This window comes from Diabrotica virgifera, chromosome 1 (assembly GCF_917563875.1).
Source record: "Diabrotica virgifera virgifera chromosome 1, PGI_DIABVI_V3a".
Classification (NCBI taxonomy): Eukaryota; Metazoa; Arthropoda; class Insecta; order Coleoptera; family Chrysomelidae; genus Diabrotica; species Diabrotica virgifera.
The window spans coordinates 107,462,128-107,478,774 of NC_065443.1; the positions used below are offsets into that span (position 1 = coordinate 107,462,128).

General features: G+C 29.9%; 1 long non-coding RNA gene across 1 annotated transcript; it reads right to left on the reverse strand.

The window, feature by feature from the left end:
- Positions 1-391: 391 nt before the first annotated feature.
- On the reverse strand, positions 392-4,089 carry LOC126879753 (uncharacterized). The gene is made up of 3 exons (XR_007696250.1): positions 3,626-4,089; positions 2,914-3,067; positions 392-1,295 (listed from the first exon to the last, which is right to left on the reverse strand). It is a non-coding gene; the product is annotated as an uncharacterized LOC126879753 (long non-coding RNA).
- Positions 4,090-16,647: the final 12,558 nt, after the last annotated feature.

The window sequence follows — 16,647 nt, forward strand, 5'->3', positions numbered from 1 at the left end:
ATGTATAGAAACCCTCAGTTATCTCGGAAACGACTTGGAAATTTTTTATAGATTTTGGTGGGTAAGTGTCTCCCAATGCGACCGATATTATAGTTGTAATTACATTGTTGCCAGATCTTCCGTTTTTCTAAAAATCTAATGAACTTTCTTATTTAAAATGGAACACCCTGTATGTTTTGCTTTTTGAAGTCCTTAAGAAATACTGATTATTTTTCATAAAACATTCCCTATACCTAAATGCCGTAATTTAGTAGTTATTGCTACATCTATTTTTAAAAAAATTTATAAACAAATAAATATCTTTTTTTTTTCGCCCGGACGCATATTTACAAATGCTCCTATACGCTGTGAGCTCGTACGTAGAGGGGATATTTACAAATTCGCGAGCGCCAGTACCCTAATAACACAAAACATTCCATGAATGTTCCTAGAATGTACTCACAGGACATTCCAAACATTCCTGGAATGTCCCCAAATGCACACGAATGTCCCTGGAAAGTCCCTGGAATGTGCTGTGTCAGCATTTTAAATATTCTTAGAATGTTCTGTTGGAACATTCCATGAATGTCTACGAATGTTCTTTGGACATTCACAGTATATGTTTTAGACTGAATGTCTTGTTGGAACATTCCATGAATGTTCTTTGGACATTCACAGTATATTTTTTAGACTGAATGTCTTGTTGGGACATTCCATGAATGTTGGAACATTCCATGAATGTTCTTTGGACATTCACAGTATATTTTTTAGACTAAATGTCTTGTTGGAACATTCCATGAATGTCTACGAACGTTCTTTGAACATTCACAGTATATTTTTTAGACATTCTCTGAAATATATCGTCAGTGCTGTGACAATACCTCCTATATCTTTTTTCATGAGGTTTGCAGGAGACGAAAAACATTTTTTAAGGTCACCTCCTGTTTGCATACGTAAGTTCTGGCTTGTTTTGTAGTAAATAGATAGTTAAATTTACTGCAAAACAAGTCAAAAAATATATGAAAACAGGAGGTGGCCCAAACAAGTTTTTAGTCTATCTTACAAATCTCATGAAAAAACAGATAGGAGGTATTGTCACATCACTGACGATATGTGGCCATACCAAATAATGCATGCTTGATAAATATAAACATTTTTATTGCAAAAAATCTTTTCATACATTTTTTTAATGTAATTTACTGATATTCCTATAAAAAAATGTGTCACATTTGCTTTGTAAACCTTTCTTTTGCCTTTCATAGCCACATATTCCATTTCCTTCCTGGTTTTTTGTAGACCACTTCTCTCAGCTGATTCTAAAAGAAAATAAAATAAATGGTAATTTTTCTATCCTTTACAATTAACAATCAGAAGAAATATTTACAGGTAATAATATGCATATAATAATAATAATAAAATAAATAATAAATTAAATAATATTTAAATAAATAATAAATAATATTTAATAAAGAAAATAATAAAACATTTTGTATTTTGACAACGACGTCCGATGTGGAAGTAGAAACCATAATAAAGTTATTTTTTCAAGTAAATTCTGGCTTATTTCCCCATTAAAATAGTTACAATAATTACAAAAATGTCACAAAGAAATAGCTTTTTCACAAACTAATAAGTATTTTGTTTTATTATATTTATTGTTTTTATTATTTACTTTAACTTAAGATTATAACTTAATTCTTGTTTTCTATTTCTGATGTTTTTATTTATTTGCATTCAATATTAATCTGTTTTCTTGTATAATCTACTTCGCAATAATTATGTGATATATTGGACTTAAAATGAATTCAAAAATTTTTTGTAATTGGGCAACAATGTCAACTTAGATCTCTGATGTAGATAATGAAGAACAACGGTATCTACAGTTGGAAAAATGAAAGAATAGGGCTTTTCATCAATTGTCATTTGTTTCGAGCTTCTGTCATGTGTCACATAATATTAATATATCTATGTCATATGTCTTTGGTTTGTATCTATTATTGTATATACCAATAACGTATGTCGTAGATATATTAATATTATGTGACACATGACAAAAGCTCGAAACAAATGACTGTGAATGAAAAGCCCTATACCCATGAACGATCACATCAATCACTTATTTTGTATTTGCTATCTTTTTCTATTTTAGAACAAATAGAAAATGATATAAAAACATTAAAAATAAAAAACTGGAGAAAAAAAGCATGAAACAGATCAGAGTGGAGAAGAATCCTGGAACAGGCCAAGACCCAGAAAGGGCTGTCGAGCCAATGATGATGATGATCTTTTTCTATAGGTAACAAACGTTTGTGATTTATAGAAAAAGACAGCAAATAGGGCTTTTCATCAACTGTCATTTGTTTCGAGCTTCTGTCATGTGTCACATAATATTAATATATCTACGTCATACGTCTTTGGTTTGTATCATTGGTATATGCCAATAACTTATGACGTAGATATAGTAATATTGTGTGACACATGACAGAAGCTCGAAACAAATGACTGTGAATGAAAAGCCCTATACAAAATAAGTGATTGATGTGATCGTTCATGGTTATAGGGTTTTTCATTCAGTCATTTGTTTCGAGCTTCTGTCATGTGTCACATAATATTAATATATCTACGTCATATGTTATTGATATAATCAATGATACAAACCAAAGATGTATGACGTAGATATATTAATATATGTGACACATGACAGAAGTTCGAAACAAATGACAATGAACAAAGCCCTATATTGCTTTTCATCGATTGTCATTTGTTTCGAGCTTCTGTCATATGTTATATAACCTGTGTATAATATTAATACAACACGGATTATACGACATATGACAGTAGCTCGAAACAAATGACTGTAAATGAAAAGCCCTATTCTTTAATTTTTCCAACTGTATATTGTAATTGTATTATTAATTGGGTTAAGCATATTACCTGTGTGATATAAGCTATTGGAACAGCACAGTCTCTCAAACGGTTGAAAGTGAAGTTCTGTCAATATCTTTTTCTAAAAAATGTTTTGAACATACTGCTCTATTAACAAATCTGATCAATACTTCATGCCTTCTTCGCAGGATCTTCTGGAAAGCTAAAAATACAAAATATATGCATTACTGAGCATTATTAACAAATTTTAGTTTTAAATAAAAAATATGATTAATGAACTCACAAAATATTATAAAAAGCAGCTTAGAAATTGTTTATTAGTATAGTCGTTTCCCTAGCCACAACTGGCTAGTGATTTTAGTAGGTAATTTTTTTGTTTTTGGCCATTTTTGCCAAAATTACTAACTATTTAGTTATTTTTTTGCCAATTTTACCAAATTGTCAAAATTATTTACTAAAATCACTAGCCAGTTGTGTCTGAGACTAAGTTTAGCGAACCGACTGTACTATTCATACTGTGTATTCATTAGTTGGTACTATTATAGTGTGTGGTCTACCATCCTGTTTATAAAGGCATACCTTAGCAAAAACGCAAAAAAAAATTTAATTTTACAAATAATCCGTTTGTTATTATCTCTATTTACTATTTTAATTAGGAATAAGCAAGTTTGTGGCTTATTCGCAATTATTAAAATAATAAATGGATATTTTCTGAAATAGGGGCATGCCTTTGTTTACTTACATATTTGCATATACTAACCTTTGAAACATTATTCCTGCAGATTTTTTATCTACATTGCTTCTGCTACTCCAACTGATTTTATGCACTATATTAATAATACTATTAAAGTTATTATAAAAGTATCCGAATTAAAAAATATTCTTAAAAAGCACAAATAAAAACAAACAACGATCACGCACGGCAAGGTGGCCAAGGCCAAGATGCATGTCAAGATGGCCGAACCGAAGTCTGAAGTGAGGTCATTGGTCGTTTTTAGTCACGTGATGCCCTCTCTAAGCACCATGCACAAATACATGCGCCGTGAATTTGAAAATGAACAGGAACATTGGTAGTATGTTCACAGAATGTCTTATGGTAACATTCCACGAATAATTTAATCAGATGTTCACCGAATGTTCCCTAAATGTCCAGGACATTCAAATATTGATAGAACTTTGGTAGTACATTCCTGGAATGTTGTGTGTTGTTAGGGTAGTGGCAAGTCTGTAAACGTTTACCGGAAATTTGACATAAATGTCAAAGTGATTAATTTAAAATTAAAATTAAAAACATTAATTATAAAAAATATTAGTTGGTCAAAGCTGTGGTATATATTTTTACCTTAAATATACTTACGTTTTAAATACTGAATTTAAGTTTTTTTAATGTTCCGTAATATCGTTAATTGAAATAAACGGTAATCTTAGCGCCATCTACACGATAATTGTGAAAGTATACGAAGTAGGAAATTCATATTTTATCAATAGAACGTCAAAATGATTAGCAAAATCTTAAAAAAATCGAGTACAATTTAATTAATTTTTTGCGTTGTAAATATTAAGCGATAACAATTAAATAATAAATTTAAAAATTACCAGTGAAAGTTGAATTAGTAATCCGCCAGGAGAGCCACCAGCGAAGCTCAGAGCCTATACGCTGTGAGCTCGTACGTAGAGGGGATATTTATAAATTCGTGAGCGCCAGTAGTGACAAGTCTGTAAACGGTTACCGGAAATTTGACATAAATGTCAAAGTGATTAATTTTAAATTAAAATTAAAAACATTAATTATAAAAAATATTAGTTGATTAAAGCTGTGGTTTATATTTTTACCTTAAATATACTTACGTTTTAAATACTGAATTTGCGTTTTTAATGTTCTGTAATATGTAATTATAAATTAATCTTGGCGCCATCTACATGATAATTGTGAAAGTATCCGAAGTAAGAAATTAATATTTCATCAATAGAACGTCAAAATGATTAGCAAAATCTTTAAAAAATCTATTACAATTTAATTACTTTTTAGCGTTGTAAATATTAAGCGATAACAATTAAATAATAAATTTAAAAATTACCGGTGAAAGTTGAATTAGTAACCGCTAGGAGCGACACCAGCGAAGCTCAGAGCGTATACTGCGGCACCAGAGTGCTGAAATCGGTTAGCCTTTGAAATACACTTTAGTATTTTTACTACAAAAGCGATATTACGTAGGTCAAAATTTTTGACGTAAGAGAACTGTCAAAACATTAGAATGTGACTTTTCATTATTGCCATGTTTATAATAAACATGGCAATAATGAAAAGTCACAATCTAATGTTTTGACAGTTCTCTTACGTCAAAAATATACGCTACAAATCCTCATTGATTTAGGCACCTATTAAATTATAAGACATCTATTAAATTATGGTGCCTAAGTTTTTATTGCAATTAATATTATTGTAAGTATTGTATATTTCAATTTATTGTATTCAAATAGAAATATCGAAACTGCAATAAACTTGGCATACTTACGTAAAAAGTGTTTTTTGATTTAGAAAATTTATATCTTTATTTAGTTATTTTAAAAAATAATGCCATTATTGTATGATAAATTATTAATTTTAAAATTTTATGTATTTAATATCTTGACGAAAACTATACATAATTTTAAAAATTCATCTTGCATTATTCATAATAGAACCTACACAATACACTGTTTGAGATGAGGTTGTTTAGAAGCTTTTAAAAATATTAGAATATACAGAGTGTTTCATTAAAATTAAAAATTATGGACTATGCTAGACTTACGTGAATCACCCTGTATATTTAAATTTATGTTTAAACAGTGTCTTCATGAATTTAAAAGTTGACGTATCCCAGCGTTTTTTACAATTTTCTAAAAAAAGGACAAACAATTTTATTCCATAGTGGTTTCCAAACATTGTACTTTCAAAATTTCACCCTGTATTATTCATAATACAACCTATAAGATATAGTTTGTTGAAATCAGGTTATTAAGCAGCTTTTAAAAATATAAAAATATACAGGGTGTTCCGTTAAAAATAAAGCTTATGGACTCTGCTAGGCTTGCGTGAATCACCATGTATATTTACATTTATATCTAAAAAGGGCACTTTTATATTTAAAAATCGACGGGTCTCAGCGTTTTTATAATTTTTTAAAACAGGACAGAACAGATATAGTTTGATTCCATAAGTGCCTTCCACCCCATATATTAAATACATTGATATACAGGGTGTCCCGAAAAGATTGGTCATAAATTATACCACAGATTCTGGGGTCAAAAATAGGTTGATTGAACCTGACTTACCTATATACATAGTGCACACAAAAAAAGTTACATCCCTTTAAAGTTACAAAATGAAAATTGTTTTATTTTGATATATCGAAAACTCTTAGAGATTTTTTATTGAAAATGGACGGGCGAAATTCTTCTGGCAGCAACATCTTAAAAAAAAAATTAAAGTGAAGTTTGCGAACCCCATAAAAATTTTATGGGGGTTTTGTTCCCTTAAATCCCCCCAAACTTTTGTGTACGTTCGAATTAAATTATTATTGTGGCACTATTAGTTAAATACAATGTATTTAAAACTTTTTTGCCTCTTAGTACTTTTTCGATAAGCCAGTGTTTATCGAGATATTTTGAATATTTGTCGAATCCACCACATATTTGTATATGGTTAAGTACGATTATAGAAACCTGTTAATAAATCTGAAAATTTATTTATAATTTATATTTTTAGGTATATTTTGAAAAAGAAGCCACATCTCGATAAAAGGTGACTTATCAAAAAAAGACTAAGAGGCAAAAAAGTTTTAAAAACACTGTGTTTAACTAATGGTACGGCAATAATAGTTTAATTGGAACGTACACAAACATTTGGGGGGTTTAAAAGAACAAAACCCCCATAAAATTTTTATGTAAACATATTAAAAAAGAAGGCGCATCTCGATAAAAACTGGCTTCTCGAAAAAATAATAAGAGGCAAAAAGTTTTAAAAACGTTTTGTTTAACTAATGGTACCACAATAATGAATTAGTTGGAACGTACACAACAGTTTGGGGGGGTTTAAGGGAACAAAATCCCCATAAAAATTTTATAGGGTGGACAAATTTGACTATAATTTTGTCTTAAGATGCTCCTGCCATAAGAATGATACATGTCCATTTTCAATAAAATATCTCTAATAGTTTTCGATATATTGAAAAAAATCGATTTTTATTTTGTAACTTCAAAGGGCTGTAACTTTTTTATAAGCACATTTGTACTAAGGTAAGTTAGGTTCAATCGAACTATTTTTGACCCCAGAATGTGTGGTATAATTTATGACCAATCTTTTCGGGACACCCTGTATAGATAGTAGCAAATAATTATAAAACACTGAAAGCTCTAAGAGTGTTAAAAAAGCGATTTTGGAAATCAATGTTTGGTTGTTTTAAAAACTCATGATGTTTAGGGCCAATTTGGACAGCACTTGTGTGTTCTACAACCCTTGTTGTAGAGACCCTTGTTTCTCTTTGTTATAAGTACAATATGTACCTACATAATATAGAAATCATAGTCTGTAATTTATCTGTTTATATGTGAATTTATCTATGTCAAAATTATAAGAGCTAACAAGATCTAAGAAACCGCTTTTCACCCCATTTCACTAATTTTTGAGTCAGTTTTGCCAAACTTCCGGTCATAACTTTTTAACCGGAAATGATATTAAAACTGCAACTAAATATTCGAGCTCCACTATGTAATATTGCTATATCACATGTACTAGTTCTGCAACTATAATATGGCACTTCCGGTTTCACCTTGTTAACCGGAAGTGATATAAAAACTGGAAATATATATTTATTCTCGTCTTGCTAATGCACGTCGAGTAATATATCGCTTAAACTATTTCGGTGACTTCTTTCGTTCGGTCACTTTCCTAGGTGAAATTTCTGACCTTTAATACCATCCTTGGGTTATAATATTTTTTCTACGACCGTTTAATAACATGCTCATTATTCGCTATTTTTTAACAGATAATAGCACCCATTACTTTACCCATCAGTAATAATTCATTACTCACTGAAGTTACTCACGGCTGAAGTTACTCACGGGTCATTACTCACGGGCTGAAGTTAGATTCAAGTGGCGCATGCCACTTTTAATATTAATCGTATATAAACTGAAATAAAATTACTTAAACTTGTCTATTTAATACAATAATTATTGTAATTTTATATCAATAATTAACTTCGAAAAATTTTTAAAGGAATTTTAACTGTAACAATGTCAGTATATTTGTTACGTTTATATCTTGTTTACTAAAAATTTTGACGTTTATCATTTATTTTAGTGACAGTGACATAGGGCTTTTTATCGATTGTCATTTGTTTCGAGCTTCTGTCATGTGTCACATAATATTAATATATCTACGTCATACGTCTTTGGTTTATATCATTGATATAACAATAACGTACTACGTAGATATATTAATATTATGTGACACATGACAGAAGCTCGAAACAAATGACTGAATGAAAAGCCCTATTAGCGGGTTTTGATTGTGTTAATTGGAATTTATAACTAATACTGTGTTTATTTTTTAAGTTATATTGTGTTAAATATGTTATAATATAATATTATATCGCCGCCGCCTACGAAAAGTATAACTCAGAAAATTGCGGTTAAGAGTATAACTTTCAATGAACGCCGCGAAAAAATATTATTTTCGATCATATGATTGTGAAAATTATAATCCCTAATAAGGTGTTAACGAAAAAAATTTTATATTATTATTATATTATATTATATATTATATTATAATATTTTTTGAGGAGTATCAGCAAAAAACATCATTTCTGTTTGTGGGTCCACGAAAATTATAATTACTAAAAACTTCTCGTTGAAAATAATTATTTTTCGATGATTAACATTGAAAAAAATTATTTCTAATTATGTATTCATGAAGATTATAACTCCTAATAATGCGCGGTGAATCGGTGAAAAGTATGATCCTGAATAAATGAGAGAAAGGAATGACAGCAAAAAAAATCATTTCTATTTCTGTTTGCGAAGATTATGAATCCTAATAATGCGCGGCGAAAAGAATAATCCTAAAGCGACGGCGAATACATATTTTGCTTCCTTTCCAAGGAAGCTTTTACATCGTACGGAAATGTAACTTTGTCAATTCGCATCAGAAACAACTTAACTTATCACCAATCACCAATCGATGTAACATTTCGAGTAGATCATCAGATCTGTATGTGAATGTATGTACCTAATCATAATATCTTATAATATCCGAAATGGCTGTACAGAATTTAATCTACAAAAGCTTATTTTAAAGGTTTTTGAAGTGATAAAATTATGTAAGTGATAAAATGATGTAAGTGATAAAATGATGCAAAAAAATTTTTATGTTGCCGATTAATTAAATATTTTTAATGTAAATCTTCAAGGAGTTATTTTTTCGCAAGAACAGAAACGTAAATATAATTATATTCGTCGTCATCTATTAAAAACTAGATGTTTTCGTCATAAATATTTTTTGAGTTATGTTCTTCGTGGATGTACTTACAGATAAAAAGAATTGTTTTTTGTTGTTCTGGTCTAAAAATAATTCTTTTCGACACAAATATTTTTAAATTTATAATCTTCTTGGGCACGTAAATAGCAATAATTTTTTTCGCCGCTATGTGTAAAGAAGTAATTGATTTTCCCACAACCTTTTGGAAATTATGGTATTCGCCGGTACATTAACAAAATTATTTTTTTTGTAGCCACTTATTGAAAAATGATTTCTTCCCTGAAAATATTCCAGAAATTATTTTTTTCGCGAAAACAGAAAGGGAAATAATTGTTTTCGTCGGCATCTATTAAGAACTAAATGTTTTTGTCATAAATATTTTAGGAGTTATAATCTTCGCGGACACGCATATAAAAAAAATTGTATCCCAACACTTATCAAAGAGTTATCATTTTCACTAAAAATGTATTAGGAATCACATTAATCATAGGTACCAGAGATATATAGTTATATTATTATATTATACAGAGAGAGTCTGTAATTTGGAATAAATTTAATATCTCAAATACTCATTGTTTTTTTTTTTTGAAAAATGCTCAGAGCTGTCGATTAGTATTTTAAATTGTCCTTTTTGACATACAATAATAATGTATACAGGGTGTCCCAATTTAGAGATATGACGTCATCGTTGATTTTCTTAAATGGCAACACTGTCATTTTGATAACTATTTTGATAGGGTGTGTAAAGTTATACACAACTGCAAAATATCAAATTTTTATTCTCTACCATTTAGAAGATAATAGAAAATAACAAAGTTATAGTTGAGTCCGCGAGTCTTTACCCGTGCGTCATCATTTAAAGCATACGAAATAAGTCGGAAATCTATTTCACGCAACAACAACTGACAGAAAGTGACTACTGTTCCGATTATGGGTTTTATTATAAAATTTGACGTTATCAAATATATAGAATGTCAAATGTAACTTTTGCTTCAAAATTTTTGTGCAGAATTACAGCTACATTTGAGGTAGCTTAATAGATTCTTTTATTATTATTGATTAATAAATAAATAAACAATTTATAAAAAAATTCAATAACATATTTTATTTTTGTTATTTTATTCACTTTGACGGAAATCTAAACACAATCATTTCTTTACTGTGTGAATGACGTTAGCTTTGAATGTTTTAAATATTAATTGCCAAAATATAATTATTTACCTTAAAATTTCAAAGCCCAATATAAAATTAGTTGTGAAAACAACTGTTTGTGTAATATAAATAAACTTCAAAAATTCGACAAAAACCGCAAAAAATTCAACTGACTGACAGCCACAAAAGTAAACAAAGCAGAAACGTCAAACAAATTGTGCTTAAAATATGAAAACATACCGAATCGTCTTTTTTTGTAACTATCTCTTTTCATTGTACTGAGTCTAGATCAGCGGTACCACTGGTGGTACATTTCATTTTTTGAGGTGGTACACAAAACGCAAAAACAACCAAAATCAGCACCACTATTATAGTTAATTAGATCACCTAGTTAGATATGCATTTCAGTTAGGTGGTACCAAAAATAATAAAAAGTATTTGGTGGTACATGACACAAAAAGATTGAGAACCGCTGGTCTAGATGGTTCATAAAAATAACATGTGTTTTTACTTAATAACAAACGGCAGCTGGTTTGTCATTAATTTCATGCGTGGAAGAGAATGATGCTAGATAAAAAGTATGTGTTTTATCTCGCCAGGTATTAATGACGCACGGGTAAAGACTCGCGGACTCAACTGTATGTCTGTAATTTGGAATAAATTCAATAATTAAAATACGAATTGTTTTTTTGAAAAATGCTCAGACCCGTCGATTAGTATTTCAAATTTTCATTTTTGACATACAATGATAATGTATACAGGGTGTCCTAATTTAGAAATATGACGTCATCGTTGATTTTCTTAAAAGGCAACACTATCATTTTGATAGCTATATTGATAGGGTGTGTAAAGTTATACACAACTGCAAAATTTCAAATTTTTATTACCTACCATTTACAAGATAATAACAAATATCAAAGTTATGAAAAACAAATAATCAAATAATAATTGAATTTAATTATTTAAGCAAATACTCATAATGTTGCCCTTAATTATTGTCAAATTGTCAATGGGCAACGTTATGAGCATTTGGTTAATTGAAATAATTAAATTCAATTATTATTTGATTACTTGTTTTTCATAACTTTGTTATTTTTTCTTATCTTGTAAATGGTACGGAATAAAAATTTGAAATTTTACAGTTGTGTATAACTTTACACACCCTATCAAAATAGCTATCAAAATGACAGTGTTGCCATTTAAGAAAATCAACGATGACGTCATATCTCTAAATTGGGACACCCTGTATGCATTATTATTGTATGTCAGAAATGACAATTTGAAATACTAATCGACGGGTATAAGCATTTTTCATAAAAACAATTAGTATTTTATTTATTGCATTTATTCCAAATTACAGCCATAACTTTGTTATTTTCTATTATCTTGTAAATGGTAGAGAATAAAAATTTGATATTTTGCAGTTGTGTATAACTTTACACACCCTATCAAAATAGCTATCAAAATGACAATGTTGCCATTTAAGAAAATCAACGATTTTCTCTCTAAATATCTCTAAATCGGGACACCCTGTATACATTATTATTGTATGTCAAAAATGACAATTTAAAATACTAATCGACGGGTCTGAGCATTTTTCAAAAAACCAATTAGTATTTGAGATATTGAATTTATTCCAAATTACAGACTCTCTCTCTGTAATAGGTAAATGTAAATACTTACAGTTGAGTCCACGAGTCTTTACCCGTGCGTCATTAATACCTGGCGAGATAAAATACACATGTGATAACTCAAATTTTAACCCGTAATAGGGCTTTTCATTCACAGTCATTTGTTTCGAGCTTGTGTCATGTGTCTTATAATCCGTGTATATTAATATTATATTCTTTTTCTCAGATGTGACATTTGTATGTGACAGAAAAAAAGGCACGTCGGTGATTACTTCTAGTTCTGTGATTATTCTAGTTGTCGATAGATGGCGCCATAATTAAAAAAAAATAATTTTTTTTAATTAGATAATAATATTACAAATATAATCTGTATAATTTATAAGACTATACAAATCAAAGAAAATACCATTTTATAAATGCAAGAAACACATTTGATTTGTTTTTATTCTAAATTGAAAATAAAATGTGACAACTGTCAGATTTAACTAAAATTTCATGTTAGAATAAATGTCATAAATGTGTATTATCACGGACTTACCCTTTTTCCTATCATTTGTGACGCACTGAAAAATGATCATGAAAAGGACAATACACAGATTATAGGTACATTATGACAGAAGCTCGAAACAAATGATAATCGATGGAAAGCCCTATAGGAGCAGTAGCTTCTTACTGTCACTTAATGTTGCGTTTATAGTTTATTTTTTAACCAAGAGGAGTAAACTAAAAAGACAGATTCACACCTAAGAAAGTCACTAGAAAAATAACTAAATACATCGTTGTTTTTGTTGATGATGTCGGCTCTCAACGGTACCTAATCCATAAATATTATATTGTATTAATACGTCGCTAAAGAGTTCTAAAAACAACTACTTTTTACATAAAAGCACACTAAAAATCTAAAAATGAAAGGAATAAAAAAGAAAACTAATTAACCTATGAAATGCCGATATTTTCAAAATTTGATAAATGTCATTAGTGTCACAATTTTATAACAGTGGAGTAAACTTGCCTGCGGTTGGACCAATTACAAACAAGCATTACAGCGCGGTAAATTTGAATCACTCCCCTTGGTTTAAAAACAAACCATAGTAAATTTTAATTTCCGACTTATCATCGACTTATTTCGTGCTTTAAATTTTAAATGATGACGCACGGGTAAAGACTCGTGGACTCAACTCTATCTATACATTATAACATTTTTATGAAACACGTCCACCGATAATAGCCGTTCCCTATTTATTATATTCATTGACCGTAGGTACAAATTTATGATTATAATTTTTCGGAAACGAATACAATTTGGATTGACTATTTCTTGTTGTATTTTTACAATACATAAGAATTTGATAATGGTAGGCAACCAATTATTCAGAGGGATAAAGAGCATTTAGGTGTTTTTGTAAATTATTATAATTTAAATCTCGCGTAGTTGATAATTATATTTTTTACTAATTAAAATAAAAAAGGTCGTTGAAAAAGTATAGTATTCTACTCGCATGTAATGGCTATTACTCACTCTGATGAATTACCACACTCGCCTAGACGGCTCGTGTCGCAAACTTCATCATCGTGAGTTACATGATCGTTGAATAATATACTATTATTCGATGCCTCATTTGTCATTTAGTTTAATGACGGAGGAGTTGTGTATACAAAGTTTCTGGGACAGACAGACATTGATAATTCAAGGTTTTCACATTTTTTCAAAATGGACGAAAACAAAAATGGACAAATAGTTTGAGAGATAGGAAAAGATGGCGAGAAATTGTACAACATATTATAAACATACTGAAATGAATAAGAAATATCCTTCATAAAGCGAACTTCGATTGTGAACACTTGCAACTATCCGTTTTTAACGAGCAGCTTTATTCCTCCCCAACTGATGAATCGTAACTTTTTTCATATTATCGCCAAGTTACCACACATAAGCACCTACCCTCATGAATAATGGATCCCGCATTTTATTACAAATTTAGCTAAGTGCCAAAGAAGGTACTCACAACTTTTTCTTCATTTTAATAGGCCTCGATCGTGTTTTTGTTCGTATAAATGTCAACTTAGCGAAAGTCGCTGATAGATGTAGGCGGATATTAGCTTGTCTGCACAAAGGACATAGGTCTCACCCACTTTATATGCGGGAAAAATCGTTAAAATTTAGAGTTATATAGGGATATTTCAAAAACAAGGGATAAATTAATAATAAAAATACAGAAAGTAGGCAGTTGAAACGTAGCACTGACCCTGTTACCTTCCTCGTAGGTATACCGTAGGCCCTATATATAGCAGAATACCCTACTATAATCCACAAACCGCGTTAGCGGTATAAAACGGGAAACTATTATTACAAAGCATATTGAACTTACGAAATAGGGGACTTGCATAAAATTTTACATTAAAAAAAAATGTTATAAATCACAACAGAACATAAATTAAAACATGTATCAAAGATAAAAAAGTTTTTTGTCATTCGTTTGGCCACTAAAGACGATTAAAAATTCAAATTATACCAGCCAGCCCAAAACGCGTCGTGACGTCATCAGGTTATATGTTTACGTTCTGCGCCAACAAAGTAAACAAAATTGTATATAATTTTAAATTAGACATTATAAACGTCAGTAGAAAATACGTTTGATCGTTTGAACTATTTTAAATTCATAGAAAACTTTAGTACTTTTACAAAATAGCACTAAACAACACTTATAGTGTTTTCTTTTATTTGCCATAGTAAACCTTCTTTCCTTTCCTTCAAAAACTGTATCAAACTCCAATCTCAACAAACTGGTATATATTATTACAATGACATACGATAAATGTCATTAGAATATAAATATTTTTGCTTATTCCGCGACGATGAGCTGGCCAAATAACCAAGTAGGTGGAGGCCAATAAACTAAAGAATAACAAGAAGAATATACATTAATATAACCATAAATATAAACATAAATAAAGTTCAACTATGTGACTTCACGGGTCGTTTGAACTATTTTAAAATATAGAAGACTTTAAATTTGTACTTCTAAGTTATTATAAGTTTTTGAAGCGTGAAATTTTGAAAATCTCATTTTTAAACAAAACTGAACATTATTATGTAATAAAAAAAAGTGTGCTAGTTCCCTATTCACTTGACCGGACTTAGCGAAACATTAAAGATGTTAATTTCATCCATGTCTGATAATATATTTCTTAGTATTCTTAATCGATTTGATAATGTGTTATAAACATTATTTTAACCACATTTAATCTTAAAAAGCTATAGAAAGCTTTTGTAAATTTTGTAATTTATAATTTTGTAAACGTCACATGTTTCTACGCCACTAATGCCATCTAAACACAATATTTAACCTAGATACGCCTCAAGAAAACAGTTTCAAAACCTTACCAATCAGTTTTGGATATTGTGGAATATAAAGGTACTTTACGCTTGACCGAAATCCATATTTTTTGACACATCTCGTATAAGATGGATAAAAAATTTTATCTGATTGTTGCATCTTAGATTTTATACCATGCGGAGCTTTTTATGAAGAATAATTTTTTCTTAAAATTAATAATAAAAAAAGTTTCCCATATGATTCGAACTTACATTCCAACTTACAGATATATCACGTGTATTTTTCTACGACTATAATGTGACACTTCCGGTTAGAATATTTTAACCCAAAGTGATATAAAACTAAATATAAGTGTATATTTGGTCTTGTTTTGCTAAAGTGCGTCGAATAATATATCGCTTATACTATTTCGGCGACTTTAAAACAGTACTTTCGGTTACAACTCTGAAACTGGAAGTTCTATATCAAATTTCTCATCTTTATTATCATCATTGACTAATTAGCTTTTATTCGACGCCTAATTTGTCCTTATATCTGTTCTAATAACGGAGGAGCTTTATTCATGGACAGACAGATGAACGGACAGACAGGCATGAGACGTGAGCTGCATATTTTTGTGCTCGCCTTTCTAAGGCGTGTCAAATAATATATCCTTTGTACTATTTTGTCAACTTTAAAATAGTACTTCCATTTGCAACTCTGGAACCGTAAGTCCGAGGTCAAATCTGCCACCTTTTCATTGGTTATATACTTTAAAATACACACCCACCCTTGGGTTGTGTGCTTTCACTTAACATATAATTTGTTATTATATATGTTCTAATAACGGAGATGTATTTATGGACGGACAGACGGACGGACATACGGGAATAATACCGAAAGTATATATTTGTTCTCGTCTTACTAAAAGGCGCGTCGAATTTTATATCGCTTGTACTATTTCGGCTAATTTAAAACAGTACTTTCGGTTACGACAGTGGCATTAGTACAAGCGTACCAGAGATAGGCCTGAATCCCGACACGTAGAACATGTCAAATGACAGGAATTATATTTTGCATAAGAGTTTAATGAAAGGGTAACAAATCAATTGGTTAGTTCAAGTTCTGTCCGACAAAATACATGGGACGTTTTCGTAGTTTG